Below are 23369 nucleotides of genomic sequence, written 5' to 3'. Positions count from 1 at the left end.
TACCATATTATCACAACTCATCCCTCCTTCCTTCCCCTACCAAGTGTTACGTCTTTTGAACCAGCCAGTGTTCCACACACTGCGGGAAGCTCTATTTAAGCAGACCTCAGTTATCTGTCATACCACATGCAAACAGAAAATGTTGAAAAAACGCATTTACCATTCACTGCTGGGATTAAACATGTTACAGACTACTCAATTTTTAGTATTTCACTGAAAATGGATGAAAATTCAGTGATCAACAGGTCAGCAAGCCGGTACTGTATGCAAACGTAAAGCACATCTGTATATGCAGATTAAATACATTACAGCTACATTTAAAAAAAGAAGTCAACTCGCACAGGCTATAACAAAAGCATTCCTCTCAAACTCTTAGCAAAAGTTATGTGAACAAAGAAAAAATAGGGGGACAAAGGGCAAAAAATAGGGACAAAATTTAATTGTTCTTACAGGTAGGTTTTTCATCGGCATGCATTTTCTGAAGGATATAAATTCAAATGTTTGTCATTTAGTGACTTCAGTCCTTACTGATTTGCCAGAAAAACCACAAGTTGCATGAGGAACAGACCAAATGTATGAGGCAAAAATCTGGATAGTTGAGAGGTACGAAGAGGACCCAAGCATATTTTATAGTTGCCACTTATTCTAGTTGTTTCAGTTGCATCGTCTCTGACTTCAGCTCTTGTTTATGCTTGCATTCCCAACTTGAGCAGTCTCGTTTGCCATCTTCACGTCTTCCTCCTCAGATTCTTAAACATATGTAAAAATACAGAACATAAGTGCGACTAGTCACTGCATTCCAGACAGGAACAAGTCAGTCTATGACAACATAAGATTGATATCAAAGTTCCATCCATCATTTTTATCTGGTTAAAAAGATTTATAACCTAGCAATTTCATACACTTACTCAACTCCTCAATCCAGTTCACATTTTCATCTCACTTGGACAGAATTTTTCACCTCCCTCCCAGGGCAGCCTGTGCTGTACACACTTGCCACCTCCCTCCCAGGGCAGCCTGTGTCATACACACTTGCCACCTCCCTCCCAAGGCAGCCTTAGCTGTATACTATAATACCTCTAAAAGGAACCCCTTTGCTGTGTACACTGCCACACCCCTACCAGGGTAGCCTGCGTCATGTACGTAAACTATTTGCATCCCTACTAGGGTACCCTGTTCTGTATACTTTGTCTCAAGACTACTATTTACATGCATTCTAACATGGTGTTATTAGCATTTCATTTATATACAAGTCCGCAAAATGGAAGTTACATACTCACCATAATGTTATATCTGTGTTGTACTCTGTCCATACCTCTACATGCGTGCCCCATATCTGACGTCAGTTCTGTCATCAGCCACTTCAAAACTTAGAATCTGGTGCTCAGGCTCCACCCTCTATCCATAATCCCCATGCATAGGAGCTACCTCAAGATAAAGTTTGCCTGCTTGTAACTACTTAAAAACAAAATAAAAAAGGTGAAGCATGTAAATATGCTACATGGGAAAGAAAAAGTGGCAAGAAACTGGACAGACTGGCTAGATCTTCAGAGCTGAGGCAAGATCAGTTAGAACCACCTCACAGGGGAAAGTACAGTTGTGCAAGTCTTACAATAACAGTTTATGTCTTTCTTCACTGTTGCAGTATTCTTTGCAAAAGGGATCTCCTGCCAAGTATAGCCCAACATTCAGCCAGTATACCAAAGCCTTCGGAATTTATAGATGTATGTCACACTTCTGCTCCCTGCAAAAAACGTGGGCATAAAGGTGACGTACAGATGCATGCACCTCAGAACTGAAAAGCCCCAGGAGGAATACCCCGAGGGACCAGGAAGAACAAAAACAGAATTCCTGGGCAGGAAGGTAAGCAGTACAGGGAAGACCAGAAGGGGAGGAGGGAGGGTGTGCATACTGCAAAACAGTGAAGAGGACATCTACTGTTATAGCAAGATTTTAAGTAACTATACTATGTCCTTCCATAACACTGTTGCAGTATTCTTTACAAAAGGGAGAGGCCAAAAGCTCAAAAGGAAACTTGGGAGGAGGAAGGCACAAAAGAGCCATCTACAAACTCATGCAGGATGTCTCTGGCAAACCAAGTTCTTGCTCTGGAAACATCCAACTTTTATTGTTTAGTGAAGGTATGGACAGAAGTCCAAGTAGCAGCTTCAAGGATGGAACTGGTGTCCAGTCCATTGAAAAAGGCACGAGAAGAAGCAACAGTTCTGGTAGCATGAGCCTTTACAGAGGCAGAACATTTTCCATGAAAGGAGTAACAAAAAGAAATGGCCTTAGAGATCCAGGAAGAAATGGTTTCTTTAGAAAATGCCAAACCCAAAGACCTGGGATGACAGGAAATAAGAGTTGCTGGGATTTGCAAATGGCTTTAATCTTACCCAAATATCCAAGCTGCCTATGCAAATCCAAGGTGTGAAGGACTGCGGACAAGGAAAAAAAGGGTAAATTAATAGTTTAAGGGACAACGCATTAACCACCTTGGGCATAAAATGATTAGTATGAAGAGACACCCTGTCCCTGTGAAAAGCTAAGAAAGGAGGACCAGCCATAACAGCATGGAGTACAGATACTCTCAACTGAAGTAAGGGACAAAAAGAAGTTTTTTCAAGTGCAATGTTGCAAACAAGCTGAAAAGTACAGTTTTGTACCTACCATAAATGTAGATGTTCGAGTGCGCATACAGCTGCAGTCATCACACTTGAGTTATCCTGCCGTCAGGAGGGTCCTCAGTCGGCCGAATTCCAAAGTCTACGTACGGCGTCGGTTGTCGTCGCTTCTTCCCTGACGTCAGTGCGGCAGGGGTATAAAAGAGGCAGCTGACGCCATTTTCTTCAGTTTTTCTTGCCCCAGATGTCAGGTGCCCCCAGAAAGGAAGGCAATACATGATGTTATGCAAACATACATAAGTAGATGAATCAAAACAGTAGTTGCAAGCAAATACACCATAAAGGAATACCCCAAATAGGTTGTATGATAAATGTGTTTGGCATAAGCCCTGTCCTAAGAGGGGATGGAGGGAGGGTAACCTGGACTGCAGCTGTATGCGCACTCGAACATCTACATTTATGGTAGGTACAAAACTGTACTATGTTCATCGTGCATACAGCTGCAGTCATCACACTTGGGTAGAATCCCAAAGCTAAGTAAGGGTGGCTGGTACTAAGCGGAATTAGGAGGGGCTAGAATGCCCTGCAGGACTGCTGTGGCAAAGCCCGCTCTAGATTTTGAGTATAGTGGAAGGTGGTAGTGCTTGGAGAAAGTGTGCACTGAACTCCAAGTTGCTGCTTCCAAAATGTCCTTGGTAGGGACCCCCCTGAGGAAAGCTGCTGAGGTAGCTGTAGCCCTGGTGGAGTGGGATCTGATGTATACAGGCACTGATTTTCCATGAAATGAATAACAAAAGCATATGCAGTGAGCTATCCATTTTGAAATAGTCTGTTTGGAAATAGCCTTTCCTTGAGCACCTGTAGCATAGGACACAAAGAGCTGCTCAGATTTTCTGAATGGCTTTGTTCTGTCCAAGTAATAACGAAGTTGCCTGTGAATGTCCAAGGAATGTAGTAGCCTCTCTCCTTTGTTCTGTGGATTTGGATAAAAGGTAGGTAAATGAATAGTCTGATTCAAAGCCACACTGGATACTACCTTTGGCATGAAGGTAGGGTTGGTTCGTAAGGAAACCCTGTCCTGATGGAAAATGATGAATGGTTGCACAGCCATGAGGGCCTGTAGCTCCGAAACCCTAAGTGCTGAGGTAATAGCCAGAAGGAAGGCTGTTTTCCATGACAAGTATTGTAGCTCTGCTGTAGCAGCCGGCTCAAAAGGAGGCAGTGTCAGCTTCTCCAATACGAAGTTGAGGTCCCAAGCTGGAGCTGGTGGTTTCCGTGGGGGTTGTATATTTTTTGACCCTCTGAGGAACTGCCTTAAAAGAGGATGTGAGAATAAAGGAGGATCCGTATTGTACTGTGCTGAAATGGCTGAAGCGTGGATCTTGATGGAAGAGAAGGAAAGGCCACTAACATCTCAGCTAGGTACTGTAAAATCTGAGATATATTTATTACCCAAGGATTCTGACCCTTAGCTTGATTCCATGAACAAAATCGTTTCCAGTTGGCGGAGTAGGTTTTTCTAGTAGAGGGTCTCCTGGCCTCCATGACGACATCCTGTACCTCCTTGGAGAGGACAGTCTGTTGGCAAATTAAGGTATTCTCCATGCAGCTAGATTTAGCATTCTGAGCTGGCTGTGAAGGGTCTTGTAATTGTGCTGGGACAAAAGAAGAAGAACTTGTGGAAGGATCCATGGTGGTGAGTGTGACAGGCTCTTTAGGAGAGGATACCAGTGCTGTCGTGGCCAGTCTGGAGCAATGAGAATCATTTGTGGCCTCTGCTCTGGTTTCTAATAGGACTTTGACCAGCAGAGGTAGAGGCGGGAAGGCATAGACTGTCAATGTTGTCCAATTGAAAAAGAGTGCGTCCACTTTCCAGGCCTGAGGATGATAGGTCCTTGAGCAGAATTTCTCCAACTGGTAATTTCTGTGGGTAGCAAATAGATCTATGTCTGGCTGTCCCCATGCCTGAGTTATCTTTGAGAAGACTTGAGGATGCAACTTCCATTCGTGTGGGTCTGTCATATTTCTGCTTAAGTTGTCTGCCAGTGTGTTTTCTTTCCCTGGCAGGAATTGTGCCTGTAGTTGAATTTGTAATTCCAGTGCTGTGTTCCACAGGGGGTATGAATGCGTTCCCCCCTGTTTGTTTATGTACCACATGGCTGTGGTGTTGTCTGTCCTTATTAATAACTGGCCTGGATGCAGTAGGTCTTTGAAGGTCATAAGAGCATTTTGCATGGCTAGCATCTCCTTTTGGTTGATGTGTAGGTGCATCTCTTTTTGGGACCATTTTCCCTGAATACACTGACCTGCCATGTGTGCTCCTCAGGCGTAGTCTGAGGGGTCTGTTGTGATGATTTGAGTTGCTTGTGGTAAGCAGAAAGGAAGACCCGTGTTTCTTTGGCATGCTTGAGCCCACCACAAAAATTCCTTTTGAAGGCATGGAATGAGTGGTATAATTGTTTCCAAGTTGTGGCTGTGTTGAGACCATAAGTTTTTTAGGTACCATTGTAGTTTCCTCATATGCAGCTTTGCAAATGGTATTAGTAGGATACAAGATGCCATGAACCCCAGAGCCTGCAGGATTTTCCTTGCAGTTAGCCTGGTTAAAGTTGCCATTCTGCTGAAGCATTGAGACAGTTGCCCTTGTTCGTCTGGCGTGAGGTAGGCCATCTGGGTCGTTGTGTTTAAGCTGGCACCCAGGAAAATTATCTGTTGAGAAGGCATTAGTTTTGATTTCTTTTTGTTCACTGTGTACCCCAGGCAGTTTAACAGTTTTATTACAAACGCCAGATGTTGCAATAGAATGTCCTTGCTGTCTGCTTGGATCAGGCAGTCGTCCAGATATGGGTAGATTTGGATTCCTCGTTGTCTGCAGAAGGCAATTACTGATGCCAGGCATTTCGTAAACACTCTGGGCACAGTAGATAACCAAAGGGCAATGCAGAGAATTGGTAATGGGTTGAACCTGCAAGAAATCTGAGGTATCTTCTGCAATCTTGTCTGATAGGGACATGCAGGTATGCCTCCTTGAGGTCCAACGTTACCAGCCAAGACTCCTTGCCCAGCATGGGAAGAAGCTGCTGTAATGTGAGCATCTTTAATTTTGGTGCCTCTAGATATGTGTTTAGAATAGATAGGTCTAAGATGGGTCTCCAATCTTTGTCCTTCCTTGGTACCAGAAATAGTCTTGAATAAAAACCTTGACCTTGTTCTTTTGCAGGTACCTCTTGTATTGCTTTCATATCCTTGAGAGCAGAAATTTGCCTTTGTGCCTCTGCCCACTGATTTTGTGGCAGGTTTGGCATGCCTCTCATTTTTGGAAGGGTATGAAAGTGGAACCTGTAGCCTCTGTCTATAATATCCAGAATCCATTTGTCCTTTGTAACAATATGCCAGTTTTTGAAAATAAGGCCAGTTTTCCGCCCAAAGGTGCTGCCATTATAGCTTTGTTTGGCAGGCATAGGGGAAAGTCATTGCGTCTTGTTTTCTAAATGACTGTGGTCTATCTTCTCCACCTCTTGGGCTGGTGTTTGCCACTGTCTAGCTCTGCAAGATCCTTGAGGTTGTCCTCTACCCCTTGGGCGTCTGTATCTGCCCCTTTGGGGTCTGTCCGTGGCTGGACAGGACCAATTTTTTGAAGGCCAGTTTCTGCTGAAGCGTGGAGGCTGCACCTGCAAGAAATCTTTAACTGTTTGCATAGATTTCGCTTTTTCCTCCATTTTCTTTAGTACCTCCTCAGCTTTAATACCGAACAATACAGCAGACACCCAAACAACTGCCTCCACAGGGCACAGCACATGCAACACATAGACCACAGAGTCAGTGTGCTAAACAGTCACAGCCCTTTAAGGCCAAAGACACACTCATTGTAAGCGACTCCATAGTCAGACACACTGACGTCCCGCTCACCAGATTGAGTAAGGAGAAGGTTACAGTAAGCTGCCTATCGGGTGCTAGAATCTGCCACAACGCAAGCACTCAGGTCACTCAACTGCAGGTACAAGTATGACTCAGTCATTGTCCATGCTGGTGTGAACGACCTGAGACGTACCTCCCTGGACTACATGAAAGGAGACAGAGGAGCTCTCTGATTATGTAGCCCAGGCAGGTATGACCCTGACCTTGAGCAGTATCCTACCTTCACCAAGAATGATGCCACAATACAGAGACAAGATGATCAGCTTTAATAATTGGCTTAAACTACGGTGTCATTCAAAGGGGATCCAATGTCTGTCTGCCTGGGATGACATGCTGGACAAGCACGCTGCTTTGCAAGGGACGGCTTGCACCTGTCACCCCTGGGCTTCCGGATTTTGGCAAAGGCTCTTGCCACCCCCATTGTGCCTTTTTTAGGCAAGGCTCAAATTCTAAACCTACCACCCTAGAACACAAAAAAGGAAAAAAACTAAGGGTAATGCTGCTCAATGCCAGAAGTCTCAACCTCAAGATGCACGCACTCGAAGCCCTTCTCAGTATGGAGAACATCGATGTTTGTGCTGTGACTGAAACCTGGTTCAAGGCTCCTGAGAGCACCCCGGCACTATCAGGTTTTACCTCATATCATGCGTTCTGGCCCCAAAATCTGGACAACTCCAAGAAAGGAGGGGGGGTGTCCATATTCATCAAGGACACCCTCACCTCAAGGTTGGTGGCAACGCACGATGCATCGGAAACCATCCAGGTGCAATTAACCGTAGGCAAGACTGCTCTGCAGTTTGTAGCATGTTACAGACCACCCTCTCAAACTCAGGAACCTCACACAGCTTTCCTGAAAACACTGGAGGGGATAAATGCATCTCCAAACACCATCATACTGGGTGATTTCAACTATCCAAATATAGACTGGGATCACTACTCAAGCCCCAACACTCTAGCCCAAAGGTTCCTAGAGTTCATAAACTCAAATGCCATGGAACAACTAGTCACCATCCCCACAAGAGGAGAAAACATACTAGATCTCATCATCACAAACATGGGGTCACAATGTTCAACACCAGAAGTATACCCATCATTGGTGAGATCAGATCATAAACTAATCTCACTGGAAGTCCATATCCCGCCCCCACCCCAGATAAAAAAGACCACAGTGAAGAACTTCTCAAAAGCCGACTTCACACTTCTAAAGACTGGTGTGGTCTCTTTCAAGGCCCCCGAACCAGCGGAAATCATTACTCAAACCGCTGAATCACTTACAAATGCCTTCTACCAGCACCTCCAGGAATGCATGGATCAGGCAATCCCAAACAAAACAAAGACTCTTTGTACCAAAGGCAAGCGTCCAGTCTGGTGGACCCCAGCCATAAACAAGCTCTACAACAAAAGGAAGAAGCTACTACAAGATAGAGCAAAATCCGTAAAAGGGAAGACACCCTTGATCATTATAAGTAAAAAACTGAGATCTCTCATAAAAGCATCCAAGGCAAATTTTGAGAGAAAAATCGCTAAGGACTCAAAAGACAATCATAAGGCCTTTTTTAGCTATGTTAGAAACCTGGGAGGAAACTCACAGATATGCTCAGAATTAGTTCAAAATGATGTAAAAATCACTGAACCTACAGACATTGCCAACATACTGGCTGATAGGTTCAGTGCAAACCCCCCCCCCCCCAAAAGGAGAGATATCTATACCAGAGGATTGTAGTCCCCCAAACATCTCAAATGCTCAGGTGAGAACTGCTCTCTCCAAGGCGAAAAACACAGCATCCATGGGACCAGATGATGTCCCCGGTTGTGTGCTCCACGAACTCAATGAGGAATTAAACCCGCAGTTAGGGCAGCTGTTTAATCTTAGCCTCACCTCAGGATACGTACCCAAGGAGTGGCGTACGGCAACGGTGGTCCCACTTCACAAAGGAGGTGCCTCTACCGACCCCGGAAACTACCGTCCCATCAGCTTGACAAGCCAGGTCTGCAAAGCTATGGAGAGGATCATAATGGAAGTCATAAGTAAAGACATAGGGGACTTGCAGACTTTGGATCCAACCCAGTTTGGCTTTGTCAAGGGCAGATCATGCCTTTTAAACTTGGTTGACTTTTTCGAAACAGTCACCAAGGCCATTGACGAGGGCAAGGCAGTCCACACAGCCTATCTTGACCTGGCAAAGGCTTTCGACACAATACCCCACTCAGGTATCATTGAAAAACTCACCAGCTTAATTGTAAACCCATACGTCACAAGATGGGTTGCAAACTGGCTAAGTGACAGAACCCACAGGATCAGAGTTGCTGGCGCCATGTCAGACTCCAAGCCGGTCACAAATGGTGTCCCACAGGGCTCAGTTCTGGGCCCACTTTTGTTCGGCATCTACTTTTCATTAGTACAAGCAAACACAGGAGGATTATGGCTGACAAAGTTTGCAGATGACTGCAAACTGGGCACCATAGTTGAAAACCCATCTGACACAGACATCCTTCAGAAGGGTCTCATAGAAACGGATAACTGGTGCCAGAGCCATGGCCTAAAGTAACGCCAAAAAATGCATAGTCATACCCTTCGGGAAAAACAAGGTTACCCCTAGTTACCATATAGGTGGCAATCCACTAAGCACAGAAGAGGTTATCAGGGATCTGGGGACCCAGGTTGACAGTAACCTTTCGTTTGACACTCACGTTGCCAAAGTAGTTAGGAAGACCTTTTACATTGCCCACCTGATCATGAAGGGATTCACATCTAGATCAAGGGAGGTCATCGTTCCCCTGTACTCATCACTCCAGACCAATGATTGAGTACAATGCCCCATTCAGAATGTATCTGACCCGACACCTGCAGCAATTGGAAAGGCCCCAAAAGTTCCTCACCAAAAGGATTAAGGGTCTCAAAAATATGTCTTATGCTGCCCGACTGAAGGAACTCCAGCTCTAAAGGAACTCCAGCTCTATTCAGTCGCTTACCGTCTGCTCAGAGTTGACCTGTGCCTGACATACAAGGCCATGTCCAACCCGGAATTAATGAACATGCTTCACCTCAAAAAAATCTAAATCCATCAGAACTACAAGGGCAAGAGACTTAAACCTCAACACGGCTATTAATAGGACGTGCTGGAGGGACAGATTCATCACCCAGAGACTCCCTATGCTGTGGAACAAAATCCCGGTACATGTGAGGCAGAGCACCTCGCTGGCCTTGTTCAAGAGAAATCTTGACCAATGGATGGGAGATTGCAGGTATACCCCAGGGATAACCTCAGTGTCACTGCTAGACTGAGGCACAGCAAAATAATGGGCATAGTATCCTTCAAACTAAAGGGGTGGCGAAAGTCACAAAACTCTGAGCTAGGCTTATAAATGCCCTAGGGCAGATAGCCTAGTATGAACCTATGAACCTATGAACAATACATCTTTTTGTAGTGGTGCATCTAATAACTTTGCTTTGACATGACAGACCCCGTGACAGCAGCTCTACATGAGGCCTCTAAAGCATCAAAACCACACTGCAAGGTACGTTTCCCCACTTGTTCTGCTCCATGCAACAAATCCTGCAACTCTTTCAAGTCTGGTTGTTCTGTTTGCGTCACTTTGCTTTTCAGCTGAGATAGCAAGAACTGTTGGTATTTTTAACATATGAAAATGTTTAATGCCCTCATGGTTAAAGTGGCTGATGTATACACCTTTTTCCCCCACCTTTCTAATGCTCTGGAATCTCTCTGAAGGTAAAGGGTCTTTAGCAGTAGAGGCCTTAATCCCCTTGGGACCCTGTGAAATTGTTTCTGGGTTAGCAGTATGGCTTTTATAAAGGAACTGGTGAGAATCAGGAACCCGGTAATATCTGTCTGGTTTAACAGGGGCAGGAGGTAATGAGTTTGGATTAAGACTGGCTTCTGCGTACACATCATCCAAAATATCTAAGACAGGAGGAATAGCCAGGGGCATATGCTGGGGAAGTAGTAGAAATTCCCTGAGCCTTTTCTTGGAATCTGAGTAATGTTGGCCTTCCCAGTGGAAGTGATCTCTCAATGTATGCAGGGTTTCCCCAAAAGAGTAGTCCTCGGGGGGGGGGGGGGACGAGGGAATAGACTCCTCAGCATCAGAGTCTTCAAATGGGGAATAGACGTAATCCTGGTCCTCAGAATGGTCTGAGGTAATAGAAGCCTGGTCTGAGGAAGGGTAGTCTTCCTCCAACCTGGGTCTTTTGTCTGAGGGGGGTTGAGAACCCCTGATGAAAGTAATCAAATCCTCAGCCATTTTAAGCATCTATTTCTTAGGCATGGGGCCTTGAGAGGGGGTCTGAGGACCCTGTTTTTTAATTTTCATTGCAGCTTTAGATTTAGTGAACAATTTAATAGAGGAGAAGGTGGTAGGCCTGAAAATGCCTTCAGAAATGGCAGGCCTCGCTAAATTTTCGGTTTCCCCGCCAAGAGTGGCATTGGTATTTGCAGTGGGAATGGAGACAGAGGATCCTGCAACTTTGGGTACTGAAGTCGCCGGTAAAGTAGTTTCATCTGTAGTCAGGGTCTGCGTAGGTACCTCGCTGAGAACCGGAGAACCGGTAGTCGGCCTAAGCGTGACCTCAGTACTCTGTGCAGGCCTCGGATGTCTGTCCTTATCCTTGCATTTTTTGCCTAAAACTGGCGTTGGTGCATCCGACGACATGATATAATTACATTTTTTTGCCAAAATAATGAAGGGCGAACTCCGCCCGGCGCTTAGTGCGCTTGTTAAACCTAGGACAAAAACGGCAGGCTGAGATGTCGTGGTCTGGCCCTAAGCAAGGTATACAGTAGGAGTGAAAATCCTTATGCGGTATTTGCTTCCCACAAGAAATGCAATTATTAACTTTGCTTGACATCGGTCTGAGGCAAGAAAAGTTTCCCCAATGGGGTTACTTAGCTTTAAAGATGACTTAGGCTGAAATACTATTCGTAAATCTCAGGAGCTGGCCGACCAACACTTGCGAACTGCTTCGGCTTTGGGCACCGCGCGACAAGAAAGACTGAAGAAAATGGCGTCGGCTGCCTCGTTTATACCCCTGCCGCATTGACGTCAGGAAAGAAGTGACGACAACCGACGCCGGACCTAGACTTTGGAATTCGGCCGACCGAGGACCCGCCTGACGGCAGGATAACCCAAGTGCGATGACTGCAGCTGTATGCACGATGAGCACCTGCAAGGTCAAAAGGAGCGAGAGTCAGTTTTTCAAGAACAAACAAGGTTCCAGGAAGGTGAAATAGGCTTCCTAGGAGGCCTGATATGAAAGATGCTTTTAAAGAAATTGTTTGACCTCAAACCTAGAGGCCAGAAAAGGAGTCAAAGGCAGACCAGCAGAAAAGTACAGTTTTGTACCTACCATAAATGTAGATGTTCCATTCGCACCATCCATTTGCACCACCATTAACCACTCTACCTTCAAAAAATCTCTTCACTCACATCTAACATCACAGTGGGAATGGTTTTGCTCCCACCCTACATAACTAACTCTGTCTTCTCACCTCCCCTGCTCCTTCCTGCTTCTACTCTACTCTTCCTCTATAATTGTATAGAATGGACTAGACAAGCTTTTAGTTTACTTCCCCCACTATGCAACATCCTTTAGTATGACGTTGTGCCTTTCCACAGTGTGAATGATTCCTCTCGAATTGTGTAATTGCTTTATTTGCTGTAGTATTGTTGTATATCCTTCTCAATCTGTATTAATTGTTGTATTTGGACTATTTTATTTTAAATATTTTCCTTTCTCATTTGTATAACTATCATTACTACCTGCTGTACCTATATTGCTACTGTTTCATGTATATTTTTGGCTTTTTTGGAGCTTTTCTCCCCAGGACTCCATTGAAAACGGGTTCTTTATGGCCCAATGGACTATCCTGGTAAACCAACTGCAATAAATAAATAAATAAATAAATAAATGTTAGAGTGTTCACACTGCTGCAGTCATTACACTTGGGTTATCCTGCCATCAGGCGGTCCCGTAGTCGGCCAGAGTTCCAAAGTCTTGGTCCGGCGTCGGTTGCTGTCGCTTCTTCCCTGACGTCAGTGCGCCAGGGGTATAAAAGATGCATCCGACGCCATTTTCTTCAGTTTTTCTTTCCCCAGATGTCAGGTGCCCCCAAGTAGGTAGGCAATATATATTGCTAATAAAACATATATAAAATAAAAGTAATACCATCAGATACAAGCAAATACATCACAAAGGTTGTATAGGATAGACAGGTATAGGTAAGTCCAGCTAGGACAGAGGGGATGGAGGGAGAGTAACCTGGACTGCAGCAGTGAGAACACTCGAACATCTACATTTATGGTAGGTACAAAACTGTACTATGTTCATTGTGTTACACTGCTGCAGTCATTACACTTGGGTAGAATCCCAAAGCTAAGGTTGGGTGGCTGGTCTATAAAGAATTAGGGTTGGTTATGAGGCCCTGCAGAACTGCAGTGGCAAATCCTGCTCTGGATTTTGAGTAAAGAGGCAGGTGGTAATGCTTGGTAAAGGTGTGCACTGAACTCCAAGTTGCAGCCTCCAAAATTTCCTTGGTTGGTACTCCTCTGAGAAAGGCTGTTGAAGTGGCTGTTGCTCTGGTAGAATGTGGCCTAATGTTATTAGAGACTGATTTTCCGTGCTGTGTGTAGCAGTAACGAATACAGTGTCCTATCCATTTGGAGATAGTTTGCTTTGAGATAGCCTTGCCCTGTGATCCTGCAGCATATGCTACAAACAGTTGCTCAGTTTTCCTGAAAGCTTTTGTTTTGTCCAAGCAGAAGCGTAGCTGCCTGTGTATGTCCAAAGAGTGCAGAAGTTTCTCCCCTTTATTCTGGGGGTTTGGATAAAAAGTTGGCAAATGGATGGTTTGGTTAAGAGCCACACTAGATACCACCTTTGGCATAAAGGTAGGGTTAAGTCCTTAAAGAAACCCTGTCCTGATGAAAAATTATAAAAGGTTCCACTGCCATTAATGCCTGTAGCTCTGAGACTCTTCGTGCTGAAGTTACTGCCAGGAGCAGAGCTGTTTTCCATGATAAAAATTTTATATCGGCTGTATTGGCTGGCTCAAAAGGTGGCAGGGTCCGTTTTTCCAAAACAAAGTTGAGGTCCCAAGTTGGTGTTGGTGCTCTCCGGGGCAGTCTTATGTTTTTAGCCCCTCTGAGGTACTGCTTTAGCAAGGGATGAAAGAATAAAGGAGGATCCGTGTTGTAATGTGCTGAAATGGCAGAGGCGTGGATCTTAATTGATGAGAAGGATAGGCCTTTGTCCAGCATCTCAAGTTAAGTATTGTAAAATCTGAGGAATATTTGGGACAAGAGGGTCAAGGCCTTGAGCCTGGTTCCAGGCGCAGAATCTTCCATTTTTCTGAGTAAGATTTCCTGGTGCTAGGCCTCCTGGCCTCCAAAATGACATCCATAACAGCTTTAGAGAAAGGTGTTGCCTGTTTGACTAATGGATCTGCCATGCAGCCAGGTTTAGTGTTTTGAGCTGACCGTGCAGGATCTGATTGTTTTGTTGAGTCAGAAGGTGTGAGATTTGAGGCAAAATCCATGGTGGGCCTTGAGCTAAGTTCTTTAAGAGTGAGTACCAGTGCTGGCGTGGCCAGTCTGGAGCAATCAGGATCATCTGTGGTTTTTCCTTGTCTGGCTTTTAGGAGTACCTTTGAAAGGAGAGGCAGTGGTGGGAAGGCATAAACTTTTAGGTTTTTCCAGCTGAACGAGAGAGCATCCACTTTCCATGCTTGTGTGTTAAGTCCTTGTGCATAATTTTTGTAGTTGGCAATTCAGTGGGGAGGCAAAAAGATCTATGTCTGGGCATCCCCGTTTTTGCGTTACCATGCTGAAGATTTGTGGATTCAATTTCCATTCGTGAGGGTCCATGATATTTCTGCTTAGATCGTCTGCCACAGTATTTTTCCTTCCTGGCAGGAAATGTGCTTGCAGATGAACTTGGTAAGTTAGAGCTGTGTTCCACAAGGTCATGGCTTGCCTGCATAGGGGATAAGAATGAGTGCCCCCTTGCTTGTTTATGTACCACATTACTGTGGTGTTGTCTGTCCTTAATTGCCCCAGTTGCAGAAGGTCCTTAAAAGTTGTTAGGGCATTCTGAACAGCCAACATCTCTTTTTGATTGATGTGAAGATGCATTTGGTCTGTGGTGCACTTGCCCTGAATACATTTTCCTCTCATGTGTGCTCCCCAGGCGTAATACGAAGCATCTGTTAGAGTCTGCCTGGCTGTGGGTAGAGTGAAAGGCTGACCCTTGTTGAGGTGACATGCCTGTGCCTACCATCGAAACTCCTGTTGTAGGTAGGGAATTATTGGTATTACTGCTTGAAAACTGTGAGAGTGATGAGTCCAAACACTTTTTAGGTACCATTGTAATTTCCTCATATGCAGTCTGGCATATGGAATTAGTAGTATGCAGGATGCCATGAATCCCAGGGCCTGCAGAATTTTTCTTGCAGGGAGATGGGACTTCTTTGCCAGTAACTGAAAATATTGAGTCAGTTGGTTTGTCTGACGTGAGGTAAGCCATCTGGGCCGTTGTATTTAAGCTGGCACCCAGGAATATTATCTGCTGTGAGGGCACTAGTTTTGACTTCTTTTCATTTACTGTGTACCCTAGAGAAGTTAGCAACCTTTTTACAAATGCCAGATGCTTTAGAAGAATGTCTTTCGTCTCTGCTTGAATGAGGCAGTCGTCCAGGTATGGATATATTTGAATTCCTTTTTGTCTGCAAAATGCAATTACTGGTGCCAGGCACTTTGTAAAGACCCTGGGTGCAGTAGATAAGCCAAAGGGCAGCGCAGAGAATTGGTAGTGCATTGTACCAGCTTTGAATCTGAAGTATTTCTGCAATTTTGTCTGATAGGGACATGCAGGTATGCCTCTGAGGTCCAGAGTAACCAGCCAAGCCTTCTTGCCCAGCATGGGAAGAAGCTGCTGTAGGTGTCAACATTTTGAATTTCAGAACATCCAAGTATTCAGAGTTGAAAGGTCTAGTATAGGTCCTCCAGGCTTTGTCCTTTCTGGGGACCAGGAAGAGTCTTGAGTAAAATTCTTGTCCTTGTTCTTGCTGTGGTACTTTTTGAATAGCTCTCATGTCCGTGAGGGCTGAAATTTGTTTTTGAGCCTCTGCCTACTGATTTTGTGGCAGGTTTGGCATTCCTTTTAACCTTGGTAAAGTGTGAAATTGGAACCTGTAACCTTGAGACACAATATTCAGAACCCATTTGTCTTGGGTGACTGTTTGCCAATTTTGAGAAAAAAGTTCTAGTTTTCCCCCTAAGGGGGCTGCCAAAAGGAAAATGCTTGGCATACGAAGGGGGAAGTCATTGGGACTGTTTCCTATAAGGTTGAGACTTGTCCTCACCTCCTTTTGGGGTTGAGGTGCCCCACTGTCGTTGTGTTAGAGCCTTGGGGTTCAGCTCTGCCTCTTGGGCGTCTGTATCTGCCTCTCTGTGGCCTGCCCGACACTGGAAAGGACCAATTCTTTGTAGGCCAATTGCTGCTAAATCGAGGTGGCTGTACCTGTAAGAAATCTTTGACTGTTTGCATAGATTTAGCTTTATCCTCCATTTTCTTTAACACCTCTTCTGCCTTAACACCAAACAATTTATCATGCTGTAAAGAAGCATCCAATAATTTTGCCTTAACATGATCAGGTAAACTCTGTTCTTTTAACCAAGCATGTCTTTGAATCACAGAACCTGTAACTGCGGCTCTACAAGAGGCCTCTAAAGAATCAAAACCACATTGCAGAGTATGTTTTCCCACCTGTTCAACTGCATGCAATAAATCCTGCATTTCCTTATAGTCAGGAGATTCTGAGCTAGCAAGCATTTTCTGTTTTAACTGAGCCATTAAATATTGTTGGTACTTAAGCTTTATGTGAAACTGGCAATTTAAAGCCCTTACTGCTAAAGTTGCAGAAGTGTAAACTTTCTTCCCCCATCTATCCAATGCTCTGGAATCTGTCAGAGGGGACTGGATTTTTTGCAATGGAAGCCTTAACCCCTTTGGGACCCTGGGAAATAGTTTCTGGATCAGCAGAAGGGTTTTTATAAAGAAACTTGTGAGAGTCAGGGACTCTTAATATCTACCTGGTTTGGCTGGTGCAGGGGGTAAAGAATCAGGAGATAAGCTGGATTCAGAGAACACATCATCCACAATATCTAACACAGGCGGGATAGCTAGGGGCCTGTGCTGAGGCAATAAAAGGAAGTCCCTGAGCCTTTTCTTGGATTCTGAGTAATCCCGACTTTCCCAATGGAAATGCTCCCTCATGGTATGTAAGGTTTCCCCAAAAGAATAATCCTCGGGAGGAGAGGCTGAAGGGATGGATTCTTCAGCATCAGAGTCCTCATGGGGGGGGGGGGGGTAGAGAGTATCCCTGGTCTGAAGAGGAATCAGAGGAAATGGAAATCTGATCAGAGGAATCATAGTCTGTTATCCTTTCTCAGGAGGGGGATGGTAACCCCTGATTAGTGTAATGAGGTCTTCGGCCATTTTAAGCATCTGTTTCTTAGGCATGGAGGACTGTCCAGGAGAATACCGTACTTGCTTCTTTGTCTTTAATGGTGTTTTTGTCTTGGCTGTTGCTTTAATGGTAAGTTGTGAAGGTCTGAAGACACCATCAGAAGCCGATGCCTGCTCAGCAGCTCCGGACCCATCTGAGGGGTTAGTTTCCGTAGGCCCAATACCTTGAGTTTCCAGAGGCCTAGTCTCCACATGGGAGTTGGAGGCGGCCTGTGGCTCTGAGGTAGCAAGGTGTCAGGGGCTGCAAAAGCGCCTCACTGAGAACCGGAGACTGGCCTAAAGAGGCTTTGTCGTCTGTTTTGGAACTCGGATGCCTGTCCTTATCCTTGTCTTTGCGTTTTTTCATAATTGCGGTCGGCTGATCCGATGGCATAGTATAACTGAATCTTTGGCCAAAGTAGTGCAAAGCAAAATCAAAACGTCATTTTATAGTGCGTTTGTTAAATCTAGTACAAAAACTGACAACTAGTGACGTCGTGATCAGGGCCTAGACATGGAATACAGTAAGAGTAGAAGTCCTTATGAGGTATTTGCTTTCCACAAGAAATACAATTATTAACTTTTTCTGACATCGGTCTGAGGCAAGAAAAAGTTTCAACGGGTACTTAGCTTTATTGAAGACTTCGGATCTGAAATTCGACTTCGAAAATCTCAGGAGTCGGCCGACCGGCACTTGCGAACTGCTTTTGCTTCGGGCACCACGCGGCAAGAAAGACTGAAGAAAATGGCATTGGATGCATCTTTTATACCCCTGGCGCACTGACATCAAGGAAGAAGCGACAGCAACCAACGCCGGACCAAGACTTTGGAACTCTGGCCGACTACGGGACCACCTCACGGCAGGATAACCCACGTGTAATGACTGCAGCAGTTAACATGATGAACATCGGCAGACAGATGAGCTTTAACAGAAGTATATGGTAATCCAGCATGGAGCAATTCACACAAATCAAGACAGAACCAGAGGAACCCCCACTGAAAAGGGATCCTGGTTACAAGAGACAAATTGGACAAATACGATTTCCTGGTAGTGGGTTTCTGGTAAGCCTAACAGTCACCTTTATACCCTATGTTACACAGGGAGCATATGGTGACATTCAGCATACCTTTTAATTTCAGAAGTCTTTGGAAGACTGTCCGGAAGTCAGGCTTCTGCGGCATATACTGCAGCAATGAATGTAAGGACATCTTTCCTTCTGAATCAGGAAGGTCAGACATTGCCTGAAAAGCTTGAGAAAAAAAGGGCTAAAACATACCCGATCATACGAGTCTGGTAATTGATAGTCCTAAAAAGCCAGGGTGGCAGCCGTGCAGACATTTTTGCAAAGACATTCCATGGCTGTACTATCTATCTGAAGGAAGTAGTTTAATAGAGGGCACAAGTTTGGAAGGCTTGTCAGAAGACAGACACTACTGAAGGATCAGCAAAAGTGCATTTGTACAAAAATTTACAATTAGGCACCTTGTAAAATCTGTCAGGTTTCTTGGGAGCTGGAGGCTGAGAATCAAGGGCAACACAGGCTGCTGAAAAGGTATCCAAGAGGGCAATCAAGATTGGAGGAACAGCAGAGAGTCTGAGAGACTCCATCTGGAAGAATTCATAATACCTCTTGAATATCAGAAACCTGAGAACAATCTCATTTGAAAGATTTTATCATGCAGGAAACAGTGTCCCCAAATAAGAGTTCCTCTAAGGTAGAATCTGGACTAATAGAATCATTTTCCTCAGACCCATATTCCAAAGGACAAGGGACTTGAGAAGCATATGCACAAGACTTCCCCAGAGTCCAAGTACTCTTCAGAGGACTCTTGCTCTCTGGTCCTGTTAAGAGGAGTAAGTGACCAGGGAGGAAACAGGCAGACTCCCTGAGGTGGCTTCAAGGCCATTAAAGCATTAGACAACCCTGAATAAAACCCTGCCATTCATGTTGGGGATCTTTAACAGCGGGGAAATATGCTTGTTATTTTTCTTTTGAGGGATGACCGCCCAAAAAACTCTAGGAGTTTTGGACCCTTACTGACAACCAACGTAGTAGGAATCTCTTCAACTAGAATCTGTGGTATTCCCCTCGGTACCTCAGATATAATCAGCTGTGGTTCCCCCCTCAAGGTCTGGAGCAGATATCTGTAAGGCCTCCGTGGACGTGCGAGAAGTCGTTTCCCAGCCAGCCTCTGATGGGGTTGTAGCAGAGGAAAACGAAGCAACCACTGCAAGATCCTCTGGGCTTTCACCGTCTGGGGAGGCAGGACAGACAGCAGCCAAAACAGACCTGAGTTTTTTGGCAGGCAGCTGAACTTCAGGATGGAAAGATTCTGCCTTAGCATCTTGAACCAACAATTTTAGATGCTGATTCTCTAGGTAAATGGATAATGAGGACAGACTACTATGTAGAAATTCCTAGAACTACGCAATAGAGTCAAAAAGCTGATAAAACAGGACAAATCCCAATACTACCAGTCTGCCCTAGACTCCTCACAACACAGCCCCAAACAATTCTGGTCCTCCATAAACTCCATCCTCCACCCAGGTAAAGTCAGCACCCCCCCTCCTAACATCCCTCACTCCTCAGAAAATATTGCTTCCTCATTCAACACACACTTCACCTAAACCATACTATCACTAGCTAAACACAACCCCCCTCCCCTGCAACCCACACCATTAACTAGTAATCTTCCCACTGCCTTCTCTTTTTCTCCTGTACCTACCTCCAACATAAAAAAACTCTTAACTAAACTTAAACCCACCAAATTAGCAGCAGACAGCCTCCCAAGTGAATACCTACAAATCGCAGTTGATGCTCTGGCCTACCCAGTATCCATCTTGATTAACTGATCTCTGTCAGAAAGTTACGTTCCCACACTGTGGAAAGTATCACATATAATTCCACTCCACAAAGGCGGAGCCTCCACAGAACTAACCAATTACCGCCCCATAGCTATTCTCTCTCCACTCTCCAAAATACTAGAGATGCATACACTCTCAGGTCTCAGACTACCTCCTTACCAACAACCTCCTTTCCAGTACTCAGCATGGTTTCCGACCAAACCATAGCACCACCACTGCCTTACTCTCCTTTACTAACACTATCCTTCAGCATAAAAACAATGGCTATCTCTCCTCTGCTACTTTCCTAGACCTATCTAAAGCATTTGACATGGTCCCACACAAACAACTTATTTCTGTCCTCAATAACCTATCCTTCTCACAATCGGTCACCAACTGGTTTCAGAGTTACCTGTCTGACCGTCAACAATCCGTTGTATGGCAGAATGACACATCTCCCCAACTACCTGTCTCCATAGGGGTTCCCCAAGGAGACATCCTTGGACCCCTACTCTTCTCGGTTTACACCAATAATCTGGCCTCTGCCACCAAACATGGCACACTCATACAATATGCAGATGACTCGACCATCATCTGCTCAGCCCAGTCCCTACCAAAACTGCAAAAAGTCACACAGGAAGCCTTTTCCTCTGTTGAAACATGGTTATCCGATGCCCGATTAATACTCAACCCAAACAAAACTAAACTACTCATCTTCCAACCCACCAAACATACTCAAAACAACTCTCACTTTAACATCACAGCAAAAAGAAAACACCACTATATACCCAACTGAACATACCAAATTGCTAGGAGTGGAAATAGACAATAAACTAAAATTTGACATTCACATATCCATGCCATAAAAAAGTCCACAAAAAATTAGGAGCGTTATACAGAAATAAGCAATTTCTCACCAAAGCAGCAAAGATTTCAATAGCAAATTCCCACCTTATCTCCACCCTACTTTATGCCTCTCCAATATATACCAACCTAAGGCAATGTAATCTAAACAAGCTAGAGACCTGCTACAACAAAATCGCCAAATTCGCCACAGGGGCATCCTACCGTAGTCACCACTGTCTCTCACTTGCTGAACTGGGCTGGCTTGAACTCCCTCACCTCCTTCAATGGTATCAACTCTCACTCGCCCACAAACTAGTAAACCATCCACTAAATGTCCCATCCCTCCAGAATCTACTCCAACCCTATTGCACCACCAGACCACTAAGATCCAGCAGCAAAAATCACTTGCAGATCACTAAAGCCAATAACTCTGCTGGTGAAGCACTATTCTCTTGCGCCATAGCCAAATTATGGAACTCACTCCCACCCACAATTAACTCTATACCATCATGCACCCACTTCAAAACTTTACTAAAAGCACAACTAAAAACATGCTGGCTATGCCCTTGCAACTCTCACTCTAATATCATCCACCCCATCCAACCACTACCTTTCTTTCCACTCCACTAACTACCTTGATTATAGCAAGCTCAGATGCTCATAAGCCAGTACTTATTATACAGCACAAACTTCTTCTTCTTGTAACATTTGTTAATGTCTGGTATGCACTTCACAGATAAAGATTCTAGTTGTCTACTGATGTACTACGTTCTTCATCTGTAAATATGTTGTAAGTAATTGCTATGTAAATTGTTAATCGCTATGTAATCCAGTGTAAATACTGTCTGTTTATTTTAACTGTGGAGCTTTTCTCCCCGGGCCTCCGCTGAAAAAGGACCTACGTCCAGTCGGACACTCCTGGTCAACAAATTTAAATAATAAATAAAATAAATAAAATAAAATAAAATGTAGGATCTTAAGGACACACGCCTGGCATACAGAAGACTGCATATAGGTTCATACTAGGCTATCTGCCCTAGGGCATTTATAAGCCTAGCCAGAATGTGTTTGGCTTTCGCCACCCACTTTAAATTTATTTTGCTATGCCCTTTTTCGAGGTTAGTATACTGTGCCTCTGTCTAACAGTGACACAGAAGTGATACCCGGGGTAAACCCTACGATCTCCCCTCCACTCATCAAGATTCCTCTTGAAGAGAGTCAATGAGGGACTCTGCCTAACCTGGACTGGGATTTTATTCCAGAGTGAAGGGAGCCTCTGGGTTATGAATCTGTCCCTCCAGCATGTCCTATATATTTCAGTGCTGAGGTTCAAATCTCTCGAGCACGTAGCTCGATGGGATTTGGATTTTCTTTTTTCAAAACAGGTTTATTGTTTTAACATACAAGAGAAATATCATAACAATTTTATACAAGTAATTAAAAATAGATATGATTATAACATTCAACAAAACAACTAAAGTATTTACAAAGATATCCACTACAATCAGATCAATTAATTAAACTAAAATACCATGCTATTGAAATTAGGATTTTTTTTAACAAATTTTGTAGGGATTTGGATTTTCTGAGGTGCAGCATGTCCATTAATTCTGGGCTGGACATGGCTTTATACGTCAGGCACAGATCGCCTCTGAACAGGCGGTATGCCACTGAGTAGAGCTGGAGTTTCTTTAACCGGGAAGCATATGACATCTGTTTGAGCCCTTTGATCCTCTTGGTGAGGTACTTTTGGGGTCTTTCCAGTTGCTGCAGGTGTCTGGTAAGGTACATCCCAAAAGGGGCATTGTCCTCAATTATGGGCCTGATGAGGGATGAGTAAAGAGGCATGATGACCTCCCCTGATCTAGATGTGAATCCCTTCATGATTAGGTGGGCTATATAAAATGTTTTTCTAACCACTTTGGCCACATTGTCAAATGAGAGATTGCTATCAACTTGGGTCCCCAGGTCCCTAATTACTTCTTCTGTACTTAATGGATTACCACCTATGTGGTAATTTGTGGGCATTTTGTTTTTGCCAAAGGGGATGACTATACACTTTTTGGAATTTAGCTTGAGGCCATGGCTCTGGCACCAGTTGTCTGTTTCTATGATGCCCTTTTGGAGGATGCTTGTGTCGGCTGGAGAGTCGATTATGGCGCCCAGTTTGCAGTCGTCTGCGAACTTGGTCAGCCACAGTCCTTCCGTGTTGGCCTCTACCTCCGAGAAATATATACTGAACAAGAGAGTTCTCAGGACTGAGCCTTGTGGGACACCACTTGTAACTGGTTTGGAGTCTGACATGGCTCCAGCAATTCTAACCATGTGGGTTCTGTCCTTGAGTCAGTTTGCAATCCATCTAGTGACATAGAGGTTTATATTTAAGCTGGTGAGCTCATCTATAATGCCCGAGTGGGGTATTGTATCGAAGGCTTTTGCGAGGTCCAGGTAGGCTGTGTGGACCACCTTCCCCTCGTCAATGGCCTTGGTGACTGTTTCAAAGAAATCAACCAGGTTTAAGAGGCAGGATCTGCCCTTAAAGCCAAACTGGGTAGGATCCAGTGTCTGTAGGTCCCCAATATCTTTATTTATGAGGTCCATGATGATCCTTTCC

At 44.6% G+C, this 23369-nt stretch overlaps 1 long non-coding RNA gene across 1 annotated transcript in view; it reads right to left on the bottom strand.

The window, feature by feature from the left end:
• Positions 1 to 410: 410 nt before the first annotated feature.
• LOC122813513 overlaps positions 411 to 23369 on the bottom strand; it is a 118211-nt gene continuing 95252 nt past the window's right edge. Inside the window, exon 2 of the long non-coding RNA XR_006366700.1 lies at positions 411 to 749. This is a non-coding gene — a long non-coding RNA (uncharacterized LOC122813513). The remainder of the gene's footprint in view (positions 750 to 23369) is intronic.

The sequence above is a fragment of the Protopterus annectens genome, chromosome 1.part1, assembly GCF_019279795.1.
Source record: "Protopterus annectens isolate FY-2018-M chromosome 1.part1, PAN1.0, whole genome shotgun sequence".
In the NCBI taxonomy this organism is placed as follows: domain Eukaryota; kingdom Metazoa; phylum Chordata; order Ceratodontiformes; family Protopteridae; genus Protopterus; species Protopterus annectens.
The sequence above is the reverse complement of the archived record's forward strand: the minus strand, read 5'-3'. Positions and strand labels throughout refer to the sequence as shown.